This window comes from Phoca vitulina, unplaced genomic scaffold (genome assembly GCF_004348235.1).
Source record: "Phoca vitulina isolate PV1807 unplaced genomic scaffold, GSC_HSeal_1.0 scaffold4, whole genome shotgun sequence".
Lineage (NCBI taxonomy): Eukaryota > Metazoa > Chordata > Mammalia > Carnivora > Phocidae > Phoca > Phoca vitulina.
In genome coordinates this window covers 7,922,279-7,936,295 of record NW_022589707.1, presented here as the reverse complement: position 1 = coordinate 7,936,295, position 14,017 = coordinate 7,922,279, and positions in this window count along the sequence as shown.

Here is a 14,017-nt window from a genome sequence, read left to right as displayed (position 1 = left end):
GCCTAACTGGCTTACAGTAAGCCTCACACCCCTGTGCTTCCGCAGAACTGCCCTTCTCAGTCAAGCCTGCTTTAGTCCCAAGTGTGGCGAGCCCCCTCATCCAGAAGACTGGCACAAACCCCAGCCCATACCATGTCTCCCGACCAGAGCCTCATTTCCAGTGAAGGTGATGACAAGTTTCATCTCACAAGCAGATCAAAGCCCACCTAACTAAAACTTGCCAGCTAAAACATTCAGGCCAGGGACCGCACACTGACCATGGCAGGCAAGGGGAGCTTCTGGAGATAAACGGCCTGAAGGATAGAGGAGCCAGAATACACCAGCAGAAAACACGCACCACACACGGAGATACTCCCTGAAGCACCAGGCCCTGGGCACTACATGACCTCTTCATAAGGCCATTACTTTACTTTAAGGAGCAGGTGACTTAATTGGCTAACCCACAGAAGCAGGCAGAGACTTAGACAAAGTGAGAAGGCAGATGAATTTATCCCAAATCAAAGAACAAGATAAGGCCATGACCAGAGACCTAAGTGAAACAGAAGTGACATGTCTGAGGAGAATTTAAAGCAATGATCCTAAGGATACTTGTGGAGCTTGAGGAAAGAATGGAAGACATCAGTGAGACCATTACTACAGAGATAGGAGTTTTTTTTTAAAAAAAGTGCAATAAATGATACTAGAAGCATGCATGATGCAATGAACAGCAGGCTGGGAGAAGCAGAGCAACGAATTAATGACTTCAAGTAATAGAAAGTAATCAAGCTGAACAAAAGAAAAAAAATTATACTAAACGAGAATAGACTTAGGGAACTCACTGACTCCATCAATGTAGTAACATATCATAGGAGTCCTGGAAGAAGAGAGACAAAGGGGACACAAAATTTTTTTGAAGCAGTAGCTGAAAACTTCCCTACACTGGGGAAGGAAACAGACATCCAGATGCAGGAGACACAGAGAACACCCATCAACATAAGCAGACCAACACCAAGACATAATTAAATTTACAAAATATAGTCATAAGAAAACCTTAAAAGCACTAACAAAATAAGACCGTTACGTATAAGGGAAAACCCACAAAGCTATTGGCGGATTTTTCATCAGAAACTCTCCAAGCCAGAAGGGACTGGCATGATCTCTTCAAAGTGCTGAAAGGGAAAAGTCTGCAGCCATCAGTACTCTACCCAGCAAAGCTAACATTCAAAATAAGAAAAATAGTTTCCCAAACAAAAATTACGGTTCATGACCACTAAACCTGCCCTGCAAAAAATATTAAAGAAGAAACAGAAGAGACAAAAAGTGACAGTATGGAGGTAGGAAGCAAATGCAGTAAAAATGACTTAATATTTTAAAAAAATCCTTCAAGGGACTCTCAAAAGATGCAAAATAGGACGACATATACCTAAAATGTGGGGAAGATAGGAGTCAAGAATGAGTTCGAATTTAAGCAACCATCAACTTAATACAGATTGCTAAATGCAGAAGTTATATGCAAATGGTATAATGGTAACTACAAATCAAAATATAAATATTCAAAGAATAAAGAGAAATTCAAATCGCTCAAAGCGAGCAAACCAAATGACAGATAAAGGGCTAGTATCCAAAATCTATAAAGAACTTACCAAACTCAACACCCAAGGAACTAATAATCCAATCAAGAAAAGGGCAGAAGACATGAGCAGACTTTTCTGCAAAGACATACAAATGGCCAACAGACACATGAAAAAGTGTTCAATATCACTTGGCATCAGGGAAATAAAAATCAAAACCACAATGAGATACCACCTCACACCAAAGGGGCTAAAATTAACAAGTCAGGAAATGACAGATGTTGGCAAGGATGCAGAGAAAGGGGAACCCTCCTACACTGTTGGTGGGAATGCAAGCTGGTACAGCCACTCCGGAAAACAGTATAGAGGTTCCTCAAAAAGTTGAAAATAGAGGTACCCTACGACCCAGCAATTACACTACTGGGTATTTACCCCAAAGATACAAATGTAGTGATCCAAAAGGGCACCTGCACCCCAGTGTTTATAGCGGCAATGTCCACAATAGTCGAAGTATGGAAAGAGCCCAGATGTCCATCGACAGGTGAATGGATAAAGAAGATGTGTATATATACAGTGGAATATTATGCAGCCATCAAAAAATGAATCTTAACATTTGCAACAATGTGGGTGGAACTAGAGGGTATTATGCTAAGTGAAATAAGTCAATCAGAGAAAGACAAGTATCATATGATCTCACTGATAATGTGGAATTTGAGAAACAAGGCAGAGGATCATGGGGGAAGAGGAAAAAATGAAACAAGAAGAAACCAGAGAGGGAGACAAACCATAAGAGACTTTTAATCTCAGGAAACAAACAGGGTTGCTGGAGTGGTGGGGGTGGGAGGGATGGGGTGGCTGGGTGATGGACATTGGGGAGGGTATGTCTGGTGAGCGCTGTGTATTGTGTAAGACTGATGAATCACAGACCTGTACCCATGAAACAAATAATACATTGTATGCTAATAAAACAAAAATTTAAAAATTAAAAAAAACCAAACCATGCAAAAAAAAGGATCAGAGAAAATCCCCACAAACCACCACAAAACAGTAAAATGACAATAAATGCTTGTCAATAATTACTTTGAATGTAAATGGACTAAATGCTCTAATCAAAAGACATAGGGTGACAGAGTGGATAAAAAAACAACAAAACAAGACCCATCTATATGTTGCTTACGAGAGACTCATTCAAAAAAAATTTAAGATTTTGGGGCGCCTGGGTGGCTCAGTCAGTTAAGCATCTGCCTTCGGCTCAGGTCATGATCCCAGGGCCCTGGGATTGAGCACCGCAACAGGCTCCCTGCTAGGCAGGAAGCCTGCTTCTCCCTCTCCTACTCCCCCTGCTTGTGCTCCTCCTCCTGCGCTTTCTCTGTCAAATAAATAAATAAAATCTTAAAAAAAAAAATTAATTTTACTTTGAAGTAATCTCTACATCCAACATTGGGCTTGAACTCGCAACCCCTAGATCAAGAGTTTCATGTTCTCCCAACTGAGCCAGCCATGTGCCCCAAGAGACTCTTTTAGACCTAAGGACACTCGCAGATTCAAAGTGAGGGGATGGAGAAACATCAAGAGGATGTCAAAAGAAAGCTGGAGTAGCAGTATATCAGACAAACTGGACTTTAAAGCAAAGACTGTAACAAGAGACAGAGAAGACCACTATATAATAGAGGGGACAATCCAACAAGAACATATAACAATTGGAGATATTTATGCACCCAACATGAGAGCACCCAAATACATAAAGGAACTAATGAATAACAGTATCAGGCTAGTAGGGGACTTTAACAGCCCAGATATAAATAGACAGATCATCTGAACAGAAAATCAAGAAACATTGGCTTTGAATGACACACTGGACCAGATAGACTTAAAAGATATATGCAGAACGTTCCATCCTAAAACAGAATACACATTACGTTCAAGTGTACATGCCACATTCTTTAGATCACCCATTAGCCCACAAAACAAACCTCAACAAATTCAAGAAGAGCAAAGTCCTCCCATGCACGTTTTCTGACCACAACATTGTGAAACTGGAAGTCAACCACAAGAAAAATTCTGGAAAGACCACAACACATGAAAGTAACCTAGCATGCTACTAAACAAGGGCGGGGGGGACGGACAATGGGTCAACCAGGAAATAAAAGAGTACATGGAAACCAATGAAAATGAAAACAACTGCAGTCCAAAACCTTTGGGATGCAGCAAAGTGGTCCTAAGAGGGAAGTATACAGCAATACAGGCCTACCTCAAGAAGCAAGGAAAATCTCAACCTAACCTTACACCTAAAGGAACTAGGAAAAGAACAAACAAAACCAAAACAGCAGAAGGAAGGAAATAATAAAGATGAGAGCAGAAATAAATGATATGGAAACTAAAAAAAAACCCCAGCAGAACAGATTAGTGAAACCAGGACTTGGTTCTTTGAGAAGAACAAGACAAGTGATAAACCTTGAGCCATACTTAAAAAGAAAAAGGACCCAAATAAAATCATGAAAGGAGAAATAACCAACACCACAGAAGTACAATCATAAGAGAATATGGTGAAAAACTATATGCCAACAAATTGGAAAACCTAGAAGAAATGGATAAATTTCTAGAAACATCAACTACCTATAAATGGAAACAGGAAAAATAGAAAACTTGAACAGATTAATTACCAGCAAAGAAACTGAATCAGTTATCAACTCCCAACAGACAAAAGTCCAGGACCAGATGGCTTCACAGGCAAATTCTACCAAACATTTTAAAGAAGAGTTAATACCTATTCTTCTCAAACTATTTCTAAAAATAGAAAAGGAATAACTTCTACATTCATTCTAGGAGGCCAGCATTACCCTGATAGCAAAACCAGATAAAGAGACCACTAAAAAAAAAAAAAGAACTACTATAGGCTAATATCCTTAATGAACATACGTACAAAAGTCCTCAATACTAGCAAACCAAATCCAACAATGTATTTTTAAAAGTGACCACCATCAAGTGGGATTTATCCCTGGTTTGTAAGGGCGGTTCAATATTCACAAATCAATCAACATAATATACCACATTAATAAAAGGTTACACATATCATTTCAATTGATGCAGAAAAAGCATTTGACAAAGTACCAACATCCATTCATGCTAACAACCCTAAACAGAGTAGGTTTATGAAGTCCATATATGAAAAACCCACAGCTGGGGGGTGCCTGGGTGGCTCAGTTGGTTAAGCGACTGCCTTCGGCTCAGGTCATGATCCTGGAGTCCCGGGATCAAGTCCCGCATCAGGCTCCCTGCTCAGCAGGGAGTCTGCTTCTCCCTCTGACCCTCCTCCCTCTCATGCTCTGTCTCTCATTCTCTCTCTCTCAAATAAATAAATAAAATCTTAAAAAAAAAAAAAAGAAAAACCCACAGCTAATACCATTCTAAATAGGGAAAAACTGACAGCTTTTTCTCTTTGGTCAGGAACAAGACAGGGATGTCCGCTCCCACCACTTTTATTCAACGTAGTACTGGAAGTCCTAGCCACAGCAGTCAGATAACAAAAAGAAAAGTCATCTGCATTGGTAAGGAAGAAGTCAAACTTTCACTATTTGCAGATGACATGATCCTCTATGCAGAAAACCCGAAAGACTCCACTTGAGGACAGATGCTTAACCGACTGAGCCACCCAGGCACCCCTAGACTTTCTTTTGTATTAGAAAGCTGTAGTAATCAAAACAGTATAGTGCTGGCATAAAAACAGACACATAGGGGCACCTGGGTGGCTCAGTCGTTAAGCATCTGCCTTCGGCTCAAGTCATGATCTCAAGAGTCCTGGGATCAAGCCCAGCGTCAGGCTCCCCGCTCAGCAGGGAGCCTGCTTCTCCCTCTCCCAATCCCCCTGCTGGTGTTCCTTCTCTCCCTGTGTCTCTCTCTGTCAAATAAATTTAAAAAAAAAAAAATCTTTAAAAAAAACAGACACATAGATCAATGGAACAAAATTGAAAGCCCAGAAATAAACCCACAATCATATGGTCAGTTAATCTTCGACAAAGGAGGCAAGAATATCCAATGGGGAAAAAGACTGTCTCTTCAACAAATGAAGTTGGGAAAACTGGACAGCAACATGCAAAAGAATGAAACTGGACCACTTAACATCTTACATAAAAACTCAAAATGGGTTAAAGACCTAAATGTGAGACCTGAAACCATAAAAAGCCTAGAAGAGAACACAGGCAGTAATCGCTCTGACATTGGCTATAGCAGTGTTTTTCTAGGTATGTCTCCTGAGGCAAAGAAAAACAAAAGCAAAAATAAACTATTGAGACTACATTAAAATTGAAAGCTTCTGCAGAGCCAAGGAAACAGAACAAAAAAACAACCTGAATGGGAGAAGATATTTGCAAATGACCTATCTGATAAGGGGTTAGTATCCAAATATAATAAATAACTTATTTAACACCCCAAAAATAAATAATCCAGTTTAAAAATGGGCAGAAGACATGAACAGGCATTTCTCCAAAGATGGCCAACAGACACATGAAAAGACGCTGAACATCACTCATTGTCAAGGAAATGCAAGTCACAACTACAAGGAGATATCCCCTCACACCTGTCAGAATGGCTAAAGTTAACAACCCAGGAAACAAGTATTGACAAGGGTGTGTGAAAAAGGAACCCTCTTTCACTGTTGGTAGGAATGCAAACTGATGCACTGTGGAAAACAGTATTGATGTTCCTCAAGAAGTTAAAAATAGAACTATGCTAGGATCCAGCAATCACACTACTGGGTATTTTCCCAAAGAATACAAGAATAGTAATTCAGATGGATACATGCACCCAATGCTTATAGGAGCATTATCTACACAATGGCCAAATTATTGAAACAGTCCAGGTGTCTATCGATTGATGAATGGGTAAACACGATATGGTACAATGGAATATTACTCAGCCATAAAAAATAATGAAATCTCACCACGTGCAACAACATGGACGGATCCATGGAAGGCCTGATGTAAGAGGAAGGAACATCAGTGCAGGCCTAGGGATGATAAGACAAATGTCTTAACAGACAATAGACCTGGCAAATCTTTCTTGAGCAACAACACAGTAGGTGTTTGGTCCTCATTAGCTAATACCAGCCCTGGCTTTTCAATATTCTTCATTTTTGAGGGATAAGGGGTATGACCACTCTAGCTACTTCCTGCTGAAAAGGGGCATACATAGGATTTGACGAATGAAACTGCCTTGCATCTAACTGCAAACATTCCCTAGTACTAACTTGAATCCCCAGCCTTCATGGAGCCATTATTTCGGAACTCTGGTGTACAGACTTAGCATCTTATTCTGCATTGCACAATGAGGTTAAGTCAGTTAATAGTCGTCTCATTTCAGAAGGCTGTCTTGCCAGTGAGCTTTCAAAGTCCAGTCTATCATGTGCAGTTTTGTAGAAATTAGCCAGATCTGCAAGGAGACCAGAGGAATTCAGGATCCAGCCTCATTTTATAGGTAAACAATCATTCAAGGATGATCAGAACTAGAATATTTCTCCCATAAAGGTGTGTTATTTTATTTCCTCTCTAAAATCACTGTCAAAGGTAGCCAAATTAAGAGTTATTTGTTTGTAAAGCAAATCCAGTTTTAACATACTTGGCCCAATTATTTATATAAGTGCAGCAAGAATAGTGATTGGCCATATAGGTTCTTTGAAATCCACTTTGCTAGACTGTCTCGTAAGGAATTTCAGATTGAGCCTGTGACAGCTTTTCAAGGCTAAGAGCCAAGCCAAATATTTGCCATCAGACTTGTCTACGAATACCCATAGAATTGGGTTACTTCCTTCTCAAGGTCCCCAAAATATCCTGAAATTCTTGAGCCTGCCAGGAAGTGACCCTCCTTACTCACCTGGTAGGACTCCTGGGAGCCTTTGTAAGCAAGGTACCAGACCGATTATTTCCCCGGGGCTTCATGGGCTCCATAAAGGCAATCTTAGTTCCTTAAATGCTATCTGGTCATATTTGAGCCTATGCAGCTCTCTCTCAAATAGGACATTCCAGTCAAAGCCTTGGTAATATAACCAATGTTTCCAATGGTGTCCTTTCACAGGGAGAATAGATTCTTACTGGATTTATTCAAGTAACTTTAGTTGGTTTCCCATTTTGTCATTGCTGCAGGCCCAGCGGAACCCTTCTGGATATGAAATTCCGTGTAATTCACAACTCACACCTGGCATTAAAGACCCCCAGGGCCTGTAGTTGTTTTACTACCATGTTTTCTTTAAGAAAGCCTCTTGTTGGGGGTGCCTGGCTGGCAGTCAGTAAAGCATGTGACTCTGGATTTCGGGGTTGTAAATTCAAGCCCCACGTTGGGTGTCAAGATTGCTTAAAAATAAAATCTTGAAAAAAAAAAAAGCCTCTTGTTGGTTAGCAACCCAATCCAACTGGCTTCCCTTCTTAACCAAGGCATATAAAGATTTTTTAAAATACTTTTTAAGAATAACAATCTTTTATTTTTTTTAAAGATTTTTATTTATTTATCTGAGAGAGAAAGAATGAGACAGAGAGAGCATGAGAAGAGGGAGGGTCAGAGTGGAGAAGCAGACTCCCCGCCGAGCGGGGAGCCCGATGCGGGACTCGATCCCAGGACTCCAGGATCATGACCTGAGCCGAAGGCAGTCGCTCAACCAACTGTGCCACCCAGGCGCCCTTATTTTTTATTTTATGAGTTCATGAGTCACATGCTCTACCCGACTGAGCCAGCCAGGTGCCCCTCAACGGTCTTAATAACTGCATTAGATGGGAAACAAAAGGTGTCCAGTAACCCAGTAAACCAACAAGCCTGTCATCCCTTTGTTGTTTGAGAGACTGGAAAGGTTTGTCTTTTATCAATGACCACCTCAGCATCACTTTTGTCTTACCCAACCAGATGATGCCCAGGAACTTGACTGACCTGGCCCTTGAATCCTGTTGGTATCTACTTCCCATCCTACGACTAAGTAGGCAGCTGCTTGAGAGGGAGGCTAAGTCCGCGCAGGTTAACATCATGTACGTAATGATAAGGCACTGTCTCCTCTGGCGGCGAGCATTGGTACTTTAGGGAGCCAGCAGCTGTATACTGTAGGTCCCATTGCGCATGACCCGCGAGGCTAGATTTCACTTCTCAGCTACACAACCAGAATTCACCTGGTGTCATCAGAGCCCGGTCCGGAATGGCAGAGTATGCACGAGAAAACACTGGGGAGGAATCCTGCTGATCTTGTAGATCGAGACTAATTGGACCGTAATAATTAGTCCCTCATAACCATCACTCACCTTTATTTCTCCCCACAATTTCGAGGGGTTTCCATAGATCAGTGGGTATTCAGCCACATTGTCTATTATTGTCTGTTAGTGCGAGACCAATAAATGGTTCATTCAACCTGGGGCCTCTGGCCGACACCTACTGCAGGAACTGGAGGACAACGCCGGCCTAACCCTAGTCTCTAGGGATAGAGGGTTAGGAGAGGAGCCGTTTGTGACACACCGGCTTCTCTGAGCCTTCCTTCTAGGGAGTAAACTACTTTCCCTTAGGCAACGCCTTCCGTAGGCTTAGCAAAACTGAATTGGGTTGTATTTTCTCTTGGGATATTAGATCCTGCCACACGTGTTCACAAGCAACCTTGATGGCACCCCTCTCCGCCATTTTGTCGTGGGCAGGGTCCTTCTGTTTTCACCCTATTTCCTCTTTGAGGGATTCTTTCAGTTTCACTTAAGTCAGTCACCATGAAACTACTGGAGAAATGCTCTGATTAACCCTAGCGGCCAGGACACACACTGAAGTCGGGTACCATGCCCCTGGGGCTGACCGGAAGACACAGTTCTCCCCACCAGAGGAAAATTCTTCCCTGGGCCTCTGAATGCTGGGTGTAAATGGCATGTTGCATTCCCAGTTCACGTATAATTTCTCGTAGTTCTTCTATAGAGGCTGGGTTATCTTAATGCTAGCATTTATCCAATCAATCAAATTAGCTAAGCGCCTGCAATCCTCACCCATGCCTGAGGCATGTAATCCATGTCGCAAGGCTGACTGAGCAGTGACTCAGGCCTTTTTTTACATGGCAAACCCATTTAACAGACTGCCGTCTCCCCCAGTATCCCGCAGTCTAACACCGGGGCTGCCACCCCTTCCCAGCCCTTCTGCTTCCCCACCATCTCACGTAGCACACCTAACAACTCCTCGGGCGTTTTTAAGGCGTCCCCGTACTCACGCACTGGTCTGAAATGCTCCAAAGACCTGGCCAAGTCTCCCCACATGGTCATGGGGGGCCAGCTTGGCATTTTGAACCAGCAGCGGCCCCCTCCTCCAACCCCCTGCCTGTCCCCCTCTCACTGCTCCCCAAAGACCCCCGGCTCTCCCCCAGCATGGACCCTTTACCCAAGCTTGTTTTGTCTTCAGTATCCTGCTGACTACACCAATTGTCTAAACGTGGAGGAGGGTCACTAACATATCCTCCAGCCTCAGCAGGCACTTTTAGACCGAAAAACGAAGCCAGCCACCGAGTTTTACGCAGGGTGACTTACTGACATGGACAGGAGGGAGTGCAGAGGACCGTGCACCATCCTCCCCACCGCTATCCAGACCTTCATCCCCAGCTTTTATGGAGCGAGGAGCATGCTGGCGAGGTCCCGGGGTAGTTACCTGAGTGCTGCCCCCCGTGCGCCAGAGGGGAGCGCAAGATGGAGGGCCAAAGATGGCGTCAGTGTTCTCAGCACTCCTCTGGAGCTTTCTCCGACAGTTCTCGGCGCTGTCGTGTTATCTGGTGACTGGAGTAGAGAGTATCCGTTTAGTCACATTTGCAAAAGCCGTTGGTCCTCTGAGGACATCCTGCTGAGTGTTTCCTTTGTTGAGGCCTTTGTTCTGTCATCAACCATTTCCCCCAAAGCTGAAACTTGAGGGAAAAACTCTCCATTTCTAAGTAGACTTGTTTTTTTCAAGAAAGACTTTCTTACTCCTCTGATAACTCTAAAACTAAGGTTTACTTTTCTTTATCAAAATATAAATATTTTGCAAAACATTCTTGTCTGTTTTTCCCATCTGAAAAAAAAAACAAAGCTGTTTACATTATTTTATTATACCTTGACTACTGATGATCTTTAGAATTTCCCAGAGTATGAGTAAGGCAATACAAAGTTGCCCTCTGTTTTCCTTTCCATTGCTTGTTCTAATTTGAAAACAAAACCCAGCTTCAGGGGAGTTAGGAAAGGCAGGAGAGGGCCGAATGAACAGGGTTTTCATGCCAGAGGCCAGGCAGGGGGAGCCAGCCAGGCAGGGCCCACCAGCATGGGGTGCAGGGGCCTCCGGTGAGGAGGGCCTCGTGGGGTGCTGGCACCAGCCAAGACGGAGGTCAGATGTTCTGGGTCTACACGTACATATGGAGATCAGGCCAAACTCATGGCTACCATAGCAGGGCTTAGGCTGGGAGCAAGGCACTCAGCCTCACAGAACTGGGCTCTCCGTCAAGGATCCAGCAAGGCAAGGCCACACAGGGGAAACCAAAAGCTGGCAGCAGCACCAGAATCTGCTCCAGTACTGCTTTGGAAGAGCGGCTCTCAAGGTCCCCAGTCAGTGCGCTTCTGTAGCTGGATACTATTGACTGCCTGTAACTCAAATGGGCTTAAACGGTCGTCTCTACTGGTCCCTGTGATTGAGTTCCATGTGACAGCTCCATACGTAGGTTAGCACCTAAGCCTTATATCCAGATAGAGAGAAACCATTCCATTTTGGGTCTCAAAGAGCAAGGCATCTTTTCCCAGAAGCCTTGGGCAGACTTTTTCCTCCCATCTCTGTGACCCAGACTGGGTTGTGTTCTCATCTGGGAACTAAAGTGAGCAGAGAAGGACATACCTGACTGGCTTAGGCCTGGCCTCTGGAACCCAACACTGGCCAGGAGTCTGGAACTGCAAGGTTGGCAGGAATGGTTAGGTGTGTCAGGCGCCTCCCAAACTCCCCCCCCCATGCACCCCCGCTGCCAAACTGGGGTCACTGCCAGACCACATGGGTGCTCCACAGTGGAGGGGGCAGGAGTGTGCAGCAGATGAAGGAGAGACAACCCCAATGTCCCCACTGATTCCTTTGCTTGAACACACTCCGTGGTGTTGGCAGCCAGACCAAATGCTGGGGCAGAGAATAGACCTTGCTTTCTGCATCCTCCCGGGAGCCTGGTACAGAGACACAGCCGATGTGCAATAAACGTGGAATGAATGAAGTGCCTCATTAACCAATATGATTTCAGTGGATTCACACATCACTTTATCCTATCACCACACCCATTTTACAGGGTAGGAAACTCAGCCATGCCAAGTGACTAATCAAAGTCACAAGGGAGGCACCTGGATGGCTCAGTAGGTTAGGCGTCCGACACCTGATCTTAGTTCGGGTCTTGATCTCAGGGTTGTGAGGTCAAGCCCCGTGTCAGGCTCGATGCTGGGTGTGGAGCCTATTTAAAGTCACAACAAAGTGTACACCTTTGTGTTGGTGAGCCTGAGGCTCTTCCTGGCCTAACATAACAGGTATGTCCTGGGCTGGGAGAGGCAAGAGGGGATGAACAGACATCCCAGGAAGGAGCAGAAAAGGCCCAAATGAATGAAGGTGGAATCGTATACAGCACTAGGCATAGGACTGTACCCTTTCTAAAACCCTTCTCATAGTCTCGTTTTACTTTGATACTGCTTCTAAAGCTGAGAATAACCGATGACAAGCCCGTATGTATCCAAGTTGGGATACATGAATTTAGTCCCCTGAATTTTTTGAGAAAATTTTGGTACAAATTGCTTGAAATCAGTGTTAAAAATCTATCGAGTGATAAATTAAGAAGTAGCCCGTGTCACAACATATTCCTGTGTCGAAAATGTTTATAGTGAATCTAAGCCTAACTCCTGCAGCTTACTGGAAACGAGAGAAATCCAGAATATTTGTCACTCTACAAGACAACTGGCCTTGTCTGTCCAAAAACTCAGTGTTTCAGAAAACAAGTTCTAGGTTTAAAGAGATTAAAGGGAACAATAACAGTGCTCAGACCCTGACTGGATCTTTGTTTAAAATACATTAGTGGAACAACCAGGAATATTGGAACATGGATTGAATGCAAACTTAACGTTAATTTGATTAAGTGTAATAATGGTGGAATTACAATTACGTAGAAAAAGACCACTATTTTTAGGAGATGCACGCTGAAGCATATAGGGGTGAAGTCTTGAAGTCTACAACTTATTTTCAAATGGTTCAGCAAATGTATACACACACACACACATAAAGCATAAATGTGGCAAAATGTTACTTTGTTAGATCTAGGTAGAGGGCATATAGGAGTTCATCCTATCTTTTTTCAATGCTCCATTTTGAAAATTTTCACAAAGTTGAGGGAGATCTTTAGATTTTCCATGTAAATCATCACTTTAAAAATGCTCTGTCAGGGGAATGCGCCTGGGTGGCTCGGTCGGGTGTCTGCCTTTGGCTCAGGTCATGATCCCGGGGTCCTGGGATTGAGCTCCACATCGGGCTCCCTGCTCAGCGGGAAGCCTGCTTCTCCTCCTGCCCTTCCCCTGCTCATGCGCACTCTCTCAAATAAATAAAATCTTTAAAAAATAAAAAATAAAGATGCTCTGTCCTTCAGGCAAGGTTTTTCCAAATATGGTCTCTCACCATCAGTATGAGAATCACGAAAGAAAACAGAGGAATGGCCAATGAGCACATGAAAAGAACCTCAACATCAGGCATCCAGAAAAGGCCAATGTAATTACAGACTTGTGGTATCACTGTAGGGCTCTGAAACTGATGTAACGTGTGTGCCGATGACACTGGATGAAAACAAATGCAAATAGAAACCACACCGAGCTAGCACTTCACACCCATGAGAATGGCCACAGCGAAGAAGACTGGCAACATCGGGGCTGATGAAGATGGGGAATGGCGAGAACTCAGATTGTGTTGGTGCAGGGATTATAAAATGGTCCAGCTACTTTGGGAAACAATCTGGCAGTTTCTTACGCACACATCCTTACCATACAACCCAGTAATCCTCCTCTTGGGTACCAAGAGAAAGGAAAACCTACCTCCAAAGACTTGTATGCGAATGTTCAGAGCAGCTGTATTCATAACAGCCAAAACCTGGAGACGACTGTGAGATCACCAACCCGAGCAGAGAGAAAGTGGGGTCCACCTCTGCAGAGCAAACAGCTATGGACCCGTGCAGCAACGCAAGCGAGCCTTAGAAAGCAAGAGTACATACTATATGCCTTTTTTCTATGAAATCCTAGAACAAGTTCAACTCACCTGTAGAGACAGAACACAGATTCACCTGGGACTGGAAGTCAGGGAGGATTGGCTGCAAAGGGACACGAGGGAACTTTCTGGGGCCTGTGGGACATATTCTGTATCTCGCTTGGCAGTGGTGACAAAGGCAGCTATGTTTGTTGCAAAGTACTCCCGAGATAGGTACATTTTCTTTTGGTCAAACTGTATCTCAA